The sequence below is a fragment of the Oncorhynchus kisutch genome, linkage group LG4 (genome assembly GCF_002021735.2).
Source record: "Oncorhynchus kisutch isolate 150728-3 linkage group LG4, Okis_V2, whole genome shotgun sequence".
Classification (NCBI taxonomy): Eukaryota; Metazoa; Chordata; class Actinopteri; order Salmoniformes; family Salmonidae; genus Oncorhynchus; species Oncorhynchus kisutch.
In genome coordinates, this window is record NC_034177.2 from 49,162,554 (window position 1) to 49,176,941 (window position 14,388).

The window sequence follows — 14,388 nt, forward strand, 5'->3', positions numbered from 1 at the left end:
CTCGTCGAACATCTCATTCCAAAATCATTGGCATTAATATGGAGTTGATCCTCCCTTTGCTACTATAACAGCCTCCACTCTTCTGAGAAGTTTTTCCACTAGACGTTGGAACATTGCTGCAGGGAATGACTCCTCGTCACAGAGGATATGGGGACAGAAACACTTGAAAGACTCACACTGCAGCTGGAGCCCCTTACCTTTTCGCTTGTACACTTCAGTTGACTGAGGATACAGCAGGAGTGCTATTTTGGTCTGATTGCAGGATTTCTATACAACAACAAAAAAATACCAAAATGGTATTGAAATAAATATTTATGGTTTGGTGATAGTTATGTGAGAATATGGTAACACTTTCTAATAACTCCAGATAAAATAAAGTATATATAACTGCTTTGTAAATAGTTGATAAAAAATAAATACCTAAATAACACAACAAGAAATCCAGAAATGTCGGAAGAATCCAACTAACAACACAAATAGCACTGTAACAGTAATCCAAATGCAATCTATGCCAGTGGAGGCTCCTCAGAGGAAGAAGGGGAGACCATCCTGCTCAGTGAATTTCACACAAATAAAAATTGTGAAACATTAAAAAAGGGATCCTTTTTACATACAACTATATTAAATATAGTCACATCACCAAATAACTGATTAAAAAAAACATTTGCAATGAAAGCAGTAGTGGTGAGTGGGTAAAATCACTGGGGAAGGCAAGCCAGGAAAAAAATCCAAAATACAATCTATGTGCCGTGATAATTGCGCTGTTTGCTCTATAACATGTTAGTTAATTTGCCTTGCCACTGTGATATATAAGCGTAAGGCCGAGACAATAACACACAGAATAAATTCAACCACATCTTTGTTTCATCACAAAACCAGAGAGCAACATCAGTTTGGTGAAGTCCACAAAGCATATTACATCTAACAAAGAGTTACATGACCTATGTTGTCCGACATGTTCAGACTACTAAACAACCATTGATTTAGAACCACGGAGAGCTGCAGCAAGTCGAAAAGAAAACAGGAGCTGCCTACACTATTCCAACACTATTTCAACTTCAACATTTCAACATCATCAAATCACCTATGCTTAGTCTGATAGAGTGACAACTCAAAGATACAAAAAACTATTTAGTCCAATCAGTGTGTGTGTGTGTGTGTGTGTGTGTGTGTGTGTGTGTGTGTGTGTGTGTGTGTGTGTGTGTGTGTGTGTGCGTGCGTGCGTGTGTGCGTGCAAGTAGAAAAAACTTTGACTTACCGTACATGTAGAGAAACGCTAATGACATCCTCCTCTCTTTCATGTTGCCGACAGTACACACTTGTAGTTTTTGTTGTCTTAGGTTACCTGGCTAAAATGTTTGCTAGCTAGCCTAACTTCCTTTTATGGGCAACGATATGCCAGGCCAGCTAGTAAACATTAGCCTACTACATCTAGCTAACTACATTGAACTTCCATCCTCTTAGGCCAGGGGCACAATGTATATGAATTTATGGTTGGATCCGAAAGGGACAATTATATGCTTTTGTAAATTAATTTTGCTTTTCATGTGAGGTGATTGGCGTGAAGCCAAATCCAAATTGGCTTCCCTTGACACTTTTTTTGGAGTGCCAAGACCATTCACAGTTGAGCTCACTCACTTTAGCTCAACAATGATTGGCTATTATTTAAAAAAAATGAATATCAAGCGAAGCTAAATGCTCACTGGCTGCCCTTGCATTCAATGCTACGGGCGGCAACAATGTCATACTCTTTTTGACCAGGCAGCATCAGATCGATGGATTACACATACAGAGAAAGAGGGGCGCTGTTTCATTCTCGCCAATGTTTTCTCCGGTGAGGTACACTCGGCTTCTTGCGAATTAAAGGAACATTTGGAAACACATAGAGACTAAACATAAATTATTTATTTTATTTTATTATGTGTCCATTTTTTTGTGAGCCCTGGCTTCTACAGTAGACTCAACTGCACTCTGCAGGGTAGCAGCCATGGTGTAGCCGGAGGACAGCTATATTTTGTCTTCCTCTTGGTACATTGACTTCAATACAAAACCTAGAAGGTTCTCACCTCCTTCCATAGACTTACACAGTAATTATGAAGACTTCTGGAGGATGTCCTCCAACCTATCAGAGCTCTTTCAGCATTAGCTGACATGTTGTCCATCCAATCAAAGGATCAGATAATGAATCTAGTAATGAAAGCATAAGCATTAGCTAACTAGCACTGCAGTGCATACAATGTGGTGAGTAGTTAACTCAAAGAGAGAGACTATAATTGAACAGCTTGAACAAATTAATTTCTTTAAAAATGAAGAAGCATCAGAGCGTGTGTGAGAGAGATTTTGCTGTATCTTAAAAAAAATGTTTTTACTTACACAAGCTAATGCAGCTAAGCCTACTGAACAACCTGACTCAAAGAGAGAGGAATGATATTTACACTACATGACCAAACGTATGTGGACATCTACTCGTCGAACATCTCATTCCAAAATCATTGGCATTAATATGGAGTTGATCCTCCCTTTGCTACTATAACAGCCTCCACTCTTCTGAGAAGTTTTTCCACTAGACGTTGGAACATTGCTGCAGGGAATTGCTTCCTTTCAGCCACAAAAGCATTACTGGGGTCGGGTGCTTATGTTGGGCGATTAAGCTTGGCTCGCAGTCGGCATTCCAATTCATCCCAAAGACGTTTGATGGAGTTGTGGTCATGGCTCTGCATGCCAGTCAAATTTTCCACACTGATCTCGAACAAACCATTTCTGTATGGACCTCGCCTTTGTGCATGGGACATTGTCACGCTGAAACAGGAAAGGGCCTTCCCCAAATGGTTGCCACGAAGTTGGAAGCACAGAATCATCTAGAATTTCATTTTATGATGTAGCATTAAGATTTCCCCTCACTGGAACTAAGGGGCCTTGTCCAAACAAGGAAAAACAGCCCCAGACCATTATTCCTCCTCCACCAAACTTTACAGTTGGCACTATGCATTCGGGCAAGTAGTGTTCTCATGACATCCACTAAAAACAAGGTTTCAACGGTTAGACTGCCAGATACTGAAGCGTGATTCATCAGTCCAGAGAACACGTTTCCACTGCTCCAAAGTCCAATGGCGGTGAGTGTTTACACCACTCCATCCGATGCTTGGAAATGTGATCTTAGGCTTCTTTGCGGCAGCTCAGCCATGAAACCAATTTCATGAAGCTCCAGACGAACAGTTATTGTGCTGACTAGGCAGTTTGGAACTCGAGAGTGAGTCTTGCAACCGAGGACAGACGATTTTTACACACTAGACGTTGATGCTCCTAGACGTTTCCACTTCACAATACAGTTCACCGGGGCAGCTCTAGCTGTGCAGCAATTTAACGAACTGACTTGTTGGAAAGGTGGCCTCCTATGATGGTGTCATGTTTAAAGTCACTGACCTCTTCAGTAAGGCCATTCTACTGCCAATGTTTGTCTATGGAGAGTGCATGGCTGTTTGCTCAATTTAATGTGGCTGAAATAGCCAAATCTACTCATTTGTGTCCACATACTTTTGTTTATATAAAGTGTGGTTAGCTAGTTGGCTAAGGCTTTCTATTATTCCAACTGTTCCAATTCAAGGTAAACTTTCATTTTTTATATTTTTATTGCCACCGGGGCCCGCAGGTGTAACTGCTAAACTGCTTTTTGTACACTACTGTGTGATTGTACACATGGATTAGATTGTGGATTTACTATAGTGTTAGTTCTAGTAGCTATGTTGACTATGGCGTTAGCTTATATGGTGGCAACAATGTAGGCTGTGTGTAGCAGTTATTGTATGAAGGTTTGGCTTGGAGAGGTTTTTTCACCTGGTTACAGTGTGTGTGTGCACTGAAGTCCATGGGTGAGAGGAAAATGTGAGAGGAGGAGAGCACGTAGACGTGATGATGCTGTTTGTATGGCTGGTATGAAAGTGAACTCTGTGTGCAGGTGTATGCATTCCACCAATTATGTTGCAAAATGTTTCTTAAATGGAATGAAATGGGGATGAACCTACTTGAATTTGTCCAATAGAGACTCTTGTTTTAGTTGCAAAATGTAACCTTTTTCAGCGTTTTGGACTAGCCTAATGATTGCACCCTAGATCAGCTAGATGCAGGCAAGATTATTCAAGGTGGTATTGAATGTGTCACTGTCTGTCATCTTGATTACTCCAGCTTGTGTTTCAACATTAGAAACTTTCATCTGCCAAGAATCCAGTATATTAATAAATATGCGTGTGTGTATTAAACAGGGATTATCAACTAGATTCAGCCATGTGCCGATTTAAAAAACATATATAATTTTTTTTAAAGTTGTATTATCTTTTGTTCAGAAAACTTGGGGGGACCACCCGCAGGCAAAATTCAGCTTGTGGGCTGCCAGTTGGGGAACTCTTGTTTAACCTCTTAAAATGTGAAGTCCCCATATTTGGGGACCCTATTTGATTTTTTAAATTCAAATCAGTCTGGTATGATAACGGTAGCCTCTATCTGCAAAAGCAGGGTGTGTGCGGAAAGCTGAGTGGCTGGCTGTTGATTGGTGACTTACAATCTATGGTATGACTTACTACCATGTATGGACATACGGAACTTATGCCAACTTAGCGACTTTGTTGCTATATTTAGCGAGTATTCAGACCCCTCTAGGGACACATTTTCAAAAAAGAGACTAGTGACAAATCTAGTGACTTTTTCTGGTTTTATTGGAGACTTCGCGCAGCAGTGGGCGGGATGTAAATGTTAAAAAGATTAAAATAAAAAACTAAGTAGAAAGTGTCTCTGCCAGAGTGTCTCTTTTTGGTCACTTTTTGGTCACAAGCCCGGATAAAGGAGGGTTGGAATTGTGACATAAAAAAAACAATAATCGACAGAAGTAAGTTCATTTGTAACATATTTAGGGTGTTTTTTACTCACTTTTTGTCTCTCCCACAGCATCCATCACAATTACATGCACATGGCCAATTATGCAAATGAGGTGATGCCATCATTTAGCGACTTCTAGTGACTTGTAGGACAGTCAACAGCTACTTTCCTTACTGAGGAGTTGGCAACACTGCTTATTAGGGCAGACCGAGCCGATGACCTATTTTTCAAGATGTCTGCTACCTACGTTTCGGTTAGTGTTGTGAAGGATAAATTAAATAAACATGGAATACGTCGATACACACCGAAAGCCGGGACTCCACAGATCATGAGGATGTCTTGTTTGTCTGCTTGTGACCTACCGTTATTGATCACCAGCCCGCCCCGAGAGTAATTTTCTAATTTTCTACAACGTTTTTACCAAACAGCAAACATCTTACAAGGTAACTTAATTAAGCTTTCGATTTGGTCTGTGTTTGAACTATAGCTACATGAGGGGAATCAAATGAATCCTTAGGTTGGTAGGAACAAATCTAACATATTGCCAATGAGCAGGTGTGTGTAAACGTTTGACTGGTACTGTATATCTGTTGCTTTCATATTGTTTTTATAAACAGTTCATTTGTATGTGGGACCAATACATTGGATATCTCTAGGCTAAACGTTCAGGCACTTTGGAGAGGTTGAAAAAAAACACTTGGATATCCCTTGTATGACCGCTGACACCAGCACAATGTTTGAGAGAGGTTGGTGTTGTTGAAATGTAGCTTGTGTAGTGAACAATAACTTTTTTGGCACATCCAGTGTGTAAAAACAGTGCAATTACCACATTTGGACTCATTGAAGCGGTTGAAAGGACACTTGAATTTACCCTGGAGTCCCCATAACACCACTAATGTTTGAGTGAGGTTGATATGGTATAAATTGTGTTTTTATACTGAACAAATAGCATTTAAGCATTGCATATACGTAAAAGCGATAGAATTATCTCATTTACAGACGTATGCCACTTTGGAGAGGTTTAGGGACACTTGGAAATGTCCCGTGACCACACCTGACACCACTTACTAAAACATCTGCCCATTTCTAGTTGTTAGGTCGATCAATCCCATTTCTTTCTGATATTGTTCACGTGTTGTGGAAGCCATCTGTCACGCCCTGGTCAAAGTATTTTGTGTTTATCTTTATGTATTTGGTCAGGCCAGGGTGTGGCATGGGGTTTTGGTGGTGGTATTGGGATTGTTGCTAGTAGGGTTATCTAGCAAGGTCTATGGCTGTCTGGAGTGGTTCTCAATTAGAGGCAGGTGTTTATCGTTGTCTCTGATTGGGAACCATATTTAGGCAGCCATATTCTTTGAGTTTGTCGTGGGTGATTGTCCTTAGTGTCCTATGTGTACTCTCGGTTAGTTTGCACCAGATAGGCTGTTTCGGTTTCGTTTATTGTTTTTTTGTAGTGTTCGTGTAAGTTCGTGTTTCTTTGTTTGATTAAATATGAATCTAAATCAACACGCTGCATTTTGGTCCGATCCTTGTTCTACCTCTTCGTCAGAGGAGGATATAGAAGAAAGCTGTAACAGAATCACCCACCACCAACGGACCAAGCAGCGTGTCAACAGGCAGGAGCAGCCCAAAGAGGAGAGGCGCTATAAGGAGTTCTGGACATGGGAGGAAATCCTAAACGGAGAAGGACCCTGGGCTCAGCCTGGAGAATATCGCCGCCCCAAAGAGGAACTGGAGGCGGCGAGAGCAAAGAGGCGCCGTAATGAGGAGGCAGCACGGCGACTCGGAAGGAAGCCTGAGAATCAGCCCCAAAAATTTATTTTGGGGGGGCTCAGGGAGAGTGTGGCAGAGTCAGGAGTCAGACCTGAGCCAACTCTCCCTGTTTCTCGTGAGGAGCTTAGGAGGAGACCCGAACCAGAGCCGGTGTTGGAGGTGAGCGAAACAGAGACCGTGAAGGAGTTAATGGGGAAATTGGAGGAGAGAGAAGAGTTGCTGTGTTGGTGCTTTTTGCATGGAATTCGCCCGACGGAACGTGTCAGGGATTTGATGGCACCTGGGTTAGCGCTCCATACTCGTCCTGAGGTGCGTGTTAGTCGGCTGGTGAAGTTGGTACCAGCCTCACGTACCAGGCCTCCTGTACACATCCCTAGCCTTGCACGTCCTGTGCCAACACTGCTCTCAAGATCTCCAGTACGCCTTCACGGTCTAGCCCATCCTGTGCCACCTCCACACTCCAGTCCTCCGGTAGCAGCTCCCCGCACCAGGCTTCCTGTGCGTGTCCTCGGTCCAGTAACACCAGTACCAGCACCACGCACCAGGCCTTCAGTGCGCCTCGCCTGTTCAGCGCAACCAGAGTCTCTCTCCTCTCCTGCGCTGCTGGATTCTCCCGCCTGTTTAGTGCAGTTAGAGTCTTCCTCCTCTCCTGCGCTGCCAGAGTCTCCCGCCAGATGTCAGTCTGCATGGAGCAGCCCGAGCTGCCAGTCTGCATGAAGCAGCCAGTCTACATGAAGCAGCCAGAGCTGTCAGTCTGCATGGAGCAGCCCGAGCTGCCAGTCTGCATGAAGCAGCCAGTCTACATGAAGCAGCCAGAGCTGTCAGTCTGCATGGAGCAGCCAGAGATGTCAGTCTGCATGGAGCAGCCAGAGCTGTCAGCCTGCATGGAGCAGCTAGAGATGATATTGTTCACGTGTTGTGGAAGCCATCTGTCACGCCCTGGTCAAAGTATTTTGTGTTTATCTTTATGTATTTGGTCAGGCCAGGGTGTGGCATGGGGTTTTGGTGGTGGTATTGGGATTGTTGCTAGTAGGGTTATCTAGCAAGGTCTATGGCTGTCTGGAGTGGTTCTCAATTAGAGGCAGGTGTTTATCGTTGTCTCTGATTGGGAACCATATTTAGGCAGCCATATTCTTTGAGTTTGTCGTGGGTGATTGTCCTTAGTGTCCTATGTGTACTCTCGGTTAGTTTGCACCAGATAGGCTGTTTCGGTTTCGTTTATTGTTTTTTTGTAGTGTTCGTGTAAGTTCGTGTTTCTTTGTTTGATTAAATATGAATCTAAATCAACACGCTGCATTTTGGTCCGATCCTTGTTCTACCTCTTCGTCAGAGGAGGATATAGAAGAAAGCCGTAACACCATCTGATGTGTTTCCAGATCTGGTCATCAATAATTCATTTATAGCTTGTCAAGCTTGTCAAATAAAATAAACAAATCTTTTGGGTTTGGGCTCTTGTGTATTCTGAATTCCTACCTAACTCCTATTTATCTTCTGATCATTTCCCCACAATCTCCCAGATGTCTTCCTTCCAAATCATACTTTCTACGTCTCTGCATTACACATGAATAGCAGTTATTTTTGGGTATGTCTGTTTAGGCGGAAATCAAAAGTTTGCCATTACATTTAAGAAGATAAACAGAAAGAGCTATTACTGTATATACACAGTACAAAACCCATGGCAAAATGGACTGAATTGGCTTCTGGACCAGACCAGGGGTCTCAAAATAGCCTAGAATATATCAATGGTAAAAGAATAAGCAAACAACACAGGATGTTTAAATAAATACACTGCTCACTGGAACACTAAAATAACACATCCTAGATCTGAATGAATTAAATATTCTTATTAAATAATTTTTTCTTTACATAGTTGAATGTGCTGACAACAAAATCACACACAAATTATCAATGGAAATCAAATTTATCAACCCATGGAGGTCTGGATTTGGAGTCACACTCAAAATTAAAGTGGAAAACCACACTACAGGCTGATCCAACTTTGATGTAATGTCCTTAAGACAAGTCAAAATGAGGCTCAGTAGTGTGTGTGGCCTCCACGTGCCTGTAAGACCTCCCTACAACGCCTGGGCATGCTCCTGATGAGGTGGCGGATGGTCTCCTGAGGGATCTCCTCCCAGACCTGGATTAAAACATCTGACAACTCTTGGACAGTCTGTGGTGCAACGTGGCGTTGGTGGATGGAGCGAGACATGATGTCCCAGATGTGCTCAATTGGATTCAGGTCTGGGGAACGGGCGGGCCAGTCCATAGCGTCAATGCCTTCCTCTTGCAGGAACTGCTGACACACTCTAGCCACATGATGTCTAGCATTGTCTTGCATTAGGAGGAACCCAGGGCCAACTGCACCAGCATATGGTCTCACAAGGGGTCTGAGGATCTCATCTCGGTACCTAATGGCAGTCAGGCTACCTCTGGCGAGCACATGGAGGGCTGTGCGGCCTCCCAAAGAAATGCCACCCCACACCATGACTGACCCACCGCCAAACCGGTCATGCTGGAGGATGTTGCAGGCAGCAGAACGTTCTCCACGGCATCTCCAGACTCTGTCACGTCCGTCATGTGCTCAGTGTGAACCTGCTTTCATCTGTGAAGAGCACAGGGCGCCAGTGGCGAATTTGCCAATCTTGGTGTTCTCTGGCAAATGCCAAACGTCCCACCTGTGGACGTTGGGCCCTCATACCACCCTCATGGAGTCTGTTTCTGACCGTTTGAGCAGACACATGCACATTTGTGGCCTGCTGGAGGTCATTTTGCAGGGCTCTGGCAGTGCTCCTCCTGCTCCTCCTTGCACAAAGGCGGAGGTAGGGGTCCTGCTGCTGGGTTGTTGTCCTTTTACGGCCTCCTCCACGTCTCCTGATGTACTGGCCTGTCTCCTGGTAGTGCCTCCATGCTCTGGACACGACGCTGACAGACACAGCAAACCTTCTTGCCACAGCTCGCATTGATGTGCCATCCTGGATGAGCTGCACTACCTGAGCCTCTTGTGTGGGTTGTAGACTCCGTCTCATGCTACCACTAGAGTGAAAGCACAGCCAGCATTCAAAAGTGACCAAAACATCAGCCAGGAAGCATAGGAACTGAGAAGTGGTCTGTGGTCCCCACCTGCAGAACCACTCCTTTATTGGGGGTCTTGATAATTGCCTATAATTTCCACCTGTTGTCTATTCCATTTGCACAACAGCATGTGAAATGTATTGTCAATCAGTGCTGCTTCCTAAGTGGACAGTTTGATTTCACAGAAGTGTGATTGACTTGGAGTTACATTGTGTTGTTTAAGTGTTCCCTTTATTTTTTTGAGCAGTGTATATCAAATTATGCTCCCAAATTGGTTGCAATACACATTAAATATTTGGGAGCATAATTAGTCTCCCATTTTTATTTTATTTTAGAGTTTACTCTCGATTAGTCAGCACCTCTACGAAACATTTTGGGTATGCGTCAGCTCCTGCCTTTTGAAAATAAATATATCTAACATTGTATTCACACACTGTTGTGGAGCAACTGTTAGAAGGACATGATATAGAGTTGTAATGTGAATGTTGTCACCGAATGTGAACTAATCATAAAACAGGGCGATGAAGCCTACACACAACAGCTGGCCTGACTGGCCTATTTCTCTCTAGTAGATTTTGATTCCTTCATTACTACTGATAGGTGATTGAGGTAGAAATGTTAGATGTATGATAGATCAGTCTTTTAACCGCAGACAATTTGCACACATGGCTTTGTTTGACGGGATCTGTACTGGTCCTTTCGAGGTAGTAAATCTTTAAACATGATTCGATAGTTCAGCGAAATAATGACTTCAGATATGGACTGCTCTTAATCTCTCCTGGACAGATTCTGCCCATAAATCAAATAATCTGTTGTGATGGGATGGAATGCATAGGATAACGAGCAGCTGTAGTTCTGGTGTTTGAGTATTCGTCACTAGTTATTAGGACGTGCCAGGTTTGGGTGAAGGCGGTGCTTATAGAGAGATGAATTACTTTAAAAGTTGTTTATAAATGTGTGAATAACTAGGTTACAAAAAGTGCTAATGTGGAGGTAATGATTTATAAATTATGAATAAACAATTTACTAGTAATTATAAATTCTTTATTACATGGAGTTAGCACAAAGTGCTACAGATAATCTATAGAAGCAGGTTCATTGGGTAGAGAATTATATAAAGGAAACAACCTAAAAACACCTGTTACTCCTGGCAGACATAGGGCTCTATTCAATATGCATAGCAGAAGTTGAGCTTTACAGTGTGGTTGAAATTTAAAGGCAAAGTTCCCTTGTTAGCGGAGACTGCATTCATGGTAAACGCTGTATATGTCGGCTTACTTGGAAATTACCTTTAAATTTATATTGCACAATATGATACAGATTGAATAGAGCCCATAGTGTAACCTGTCCACAGTGCATATCTAAACCCTACTGATGATCAACACAGAAAACAGTCCAGGTAACCGAACAGGGTAATATTTAAGACCTAAATGAGGCACAAGCAAACACTTTGAGGCTGACATACTTTTGGGAATGTCTGGACTTCAGGAGTCCCAGGCTGGAGTGTGTTAATAATTGTTTTTAGTGAAACTGGGAAGTCAAATATTAGTCCTTTCCTTAAAGTTCACCATCTCTCGTTTACCACCCAACATAGCCAACAACCATTTGCTAAATCACAGGACAAACCCATAATATATTTTAATCAGATCATTGAAATACCTTACATTGGTGGTGCATTAGGGCCAGTGCTCTTTTCTCTTTTCTGAATACTGTACATAACTGACCACTGCATGTGAGCTAGAGACGTTGAGTTGCAGACATTTGCCCAAAATATTGAGAACAACCCTCTGCATGTACTGATATGACAGGTTCAATTAACAGGTATTTAGAAAAACTGTGGCCAATGGGAGCAAGACCAGAGCCGATCCAAAGATACCATTCAAAGGGTGTGTTGTGAAATTATTTATTGTTTGATAGACAATTGTGAGAATTCATACTAAACAGAGAAACAAAGGTTTGTATCAACTTGTCAGGAAGCTTCTGAAACAAGGCTTAATCAAATAGCTTTACAGAACAAGGTAGTTCTCCTAAACTGAACAGTATAAGTCAGTTTGGTAGCTCAGCCAGTAGATAAGGCACAATTTACACAGTAGTCAATAGGAATAGCCTATGTCATGGACATCAATACAAATGGATGTTCAGTGCCTTCGGAAAGTATTCAGACCCCTTGACTTTTTCCACATTTTCTGACGTTACAGGCTTATTCTAAAATTGATCAAATAGTTTTTTCCCCGCCCATCAATCTACACACAATACCCATAATGGCAAAGCAAAAACAGGTTTTTATACATTTTTGCTAATTTATAAAGAAAATTAAAAACTCATATCACATTTACTCAGTAATTTGTTGAATACCTTTGGCAGTGATTACAGTATCAAGTCTTCTTGGGTATGACACTACAAGCTTGGCACACCTGTATTTGGGGAGTTAATCCCATTCTTCTCTGCAGATCCTCTCAAGCTCTGTCAGGTTGGATGGGGAGTGTTGTTGCACAGCTATTTTCAGGTCTCTCCAGAGATGTTTGATCAGGTTCAAGTCTGGGCTCTGGCTGGGCCACTCAAGGACATTCCGAGACTTGTCCCGAAGCCACGCCTGCATTGTCTTGGCTTTGTGCTTAGGGTTGTTGTCCTGTTGGAAGGTGAACCTTCCAGTCTGAGGTCCTGATCGCTCTGGAGCAGGTTTTCATCAAGGATCTCTCTGCGTCCTCCAGACGTGACACTTGGCATTCAGGCCAAAGAGTTCAATCTTAGTTTCATCAGACCAGAGAATCTTGTTTCTCATGGTCTGAGAGTCTTTAACTCCAAGCAGGCTGCCTTTTACTGAGGAGTGGCTTCTGTCTGGCCACTCTACCGTAAAGGCCTGATTGGTGGAGTTCTGCAGAGATGGTTGTCGAAGGTTCTCCCATCTCCACAGAGGAACTCTGGACCAATGTCAGAGTGGCCATCAGGTTGTTGGTCACCTCCCTGACAAAGACCCTTCTCTCCCAATTGCTCAGCTTGTCTGGGCGGCCAGCTCTAGGAGGAGTATTGGTGATTCCAAACTTCTTCCATTTAAGAATGATGGAGGCCACTGTGTTCTTGGGGACCTTCAATGCTGCAGCATTTTTGTTGGTACCCTTCCCCAGATCTGTGCCTCGACACAATCCTGTCTTGGAGCTCTACAGACAATTCCTTCGACCTCATGGCTTGGTTTTTGCTCTGACATAAACTGTCAACTGTGGGACCTTTATAAAAACAGTTATGTGACTTTCCAAATCATGTCCAATCATTTGAATTTACCACAGGTTGACTCCGATCAAGTTCTAGAAACATCTCAAGGATGATCAATGGAAACAGCATGCAACTGAGATCAGTTTCAATTTGTGTGTAGATTGCTGAGGAAAATGTTTTATTTAATCCAATTTAGAATAAGGCTGAAAATGTAACAAAATGTGAAAAAAAAGTTTAAGGGGTCTGAATACTTTCCGAAGGCACTGTCGGTATTGTGAAAAGTTAGGTTTTAGCTCCGTTTATTGTATCAGACCATCTTTGAAGGATTTTCTTGCAATTCATCATTGACCGTGCAGATAGACATCTGAGATCCAATCCACACAGGCCCAATAGGCGGAAAATTGCCCTTGTGGAAGAAAATCTTGCATTAAACCAATGAAAGTATCCAGCAATTACCTTGGCAATGCTTTCTTTGTAAATCCTCATTCTGCATGGCTTTGTAGTTACCACTTTTTTTTTTTAACTCTACCTACCAGTGTTTGCTTGCTTTACCTGGAAATGGTTGGCGTTTCAAAGTGTTTAATGAATTGTAAAGGCAAGACCAGTGTAGCGACTACAGTTTGATATATCTGCGATGATTGACAGGTACAATAGTGGCATGTGTCATAGCTTTGTTTTAAAGGGCAAAGTGTAGATTATGGCAGGCAGCTTTGAGCTTTGCTGGAGGGCAAATGTCATTGCAGATATTGCTGGGGCCTCAGGATGATCAAATGTCAAAAATCAGAGAGATGTGTTTATGTCTCTGTTGCTCTGTCTTGCCAATTGACAAAATACAGCATAATAGATTGTTTTGGATACTCCGGTATGAGAGCAACTCAATGTAAAGTGTTACCTAGAGCAACTTAATATACACCACTGTTCAAAAGATTGGGGTCACTTTGAACTGTACTTGTTTTTGAAAAATTCATTTTAAAATGACATCAAATTGAGGAGAAATACAGTGAAGAAAATGTTGTAAATGACTATTGTAGCTGGAAACATACATACATACATACATACATACATAGAGGCCCATTATGAGCAACACGTTGTGTTAGCTAATCCAAATGTATAATTTGAAAAGGATAATTGATCATTAGAAAACCCTTTTGCAATTATGTTAGCACAGCTGAAAACTGTTCTGATTAAATAAGCAATAAAACGGGCCTTCTTTAGACTAGTTGAGTATCTGGAGCATCAGCATTTGTGGGTTCGATTACAGGTTCAAATGGCCAGAAACAAAAGACTATTCTTGTTCGGGGGAATTCAAGGCTATTCCATGCGAGAAATTGCCAAGGAACTGAAGATCTGGTACAACGCTGTGTACTACCCCTTCACGGAACAGCACTAACTGTCTCTAATCAGAATAAAAATAGGAGTGGGAGGCCACCGAGCACACAACTGAGCAAGAGGTGTCTAGTT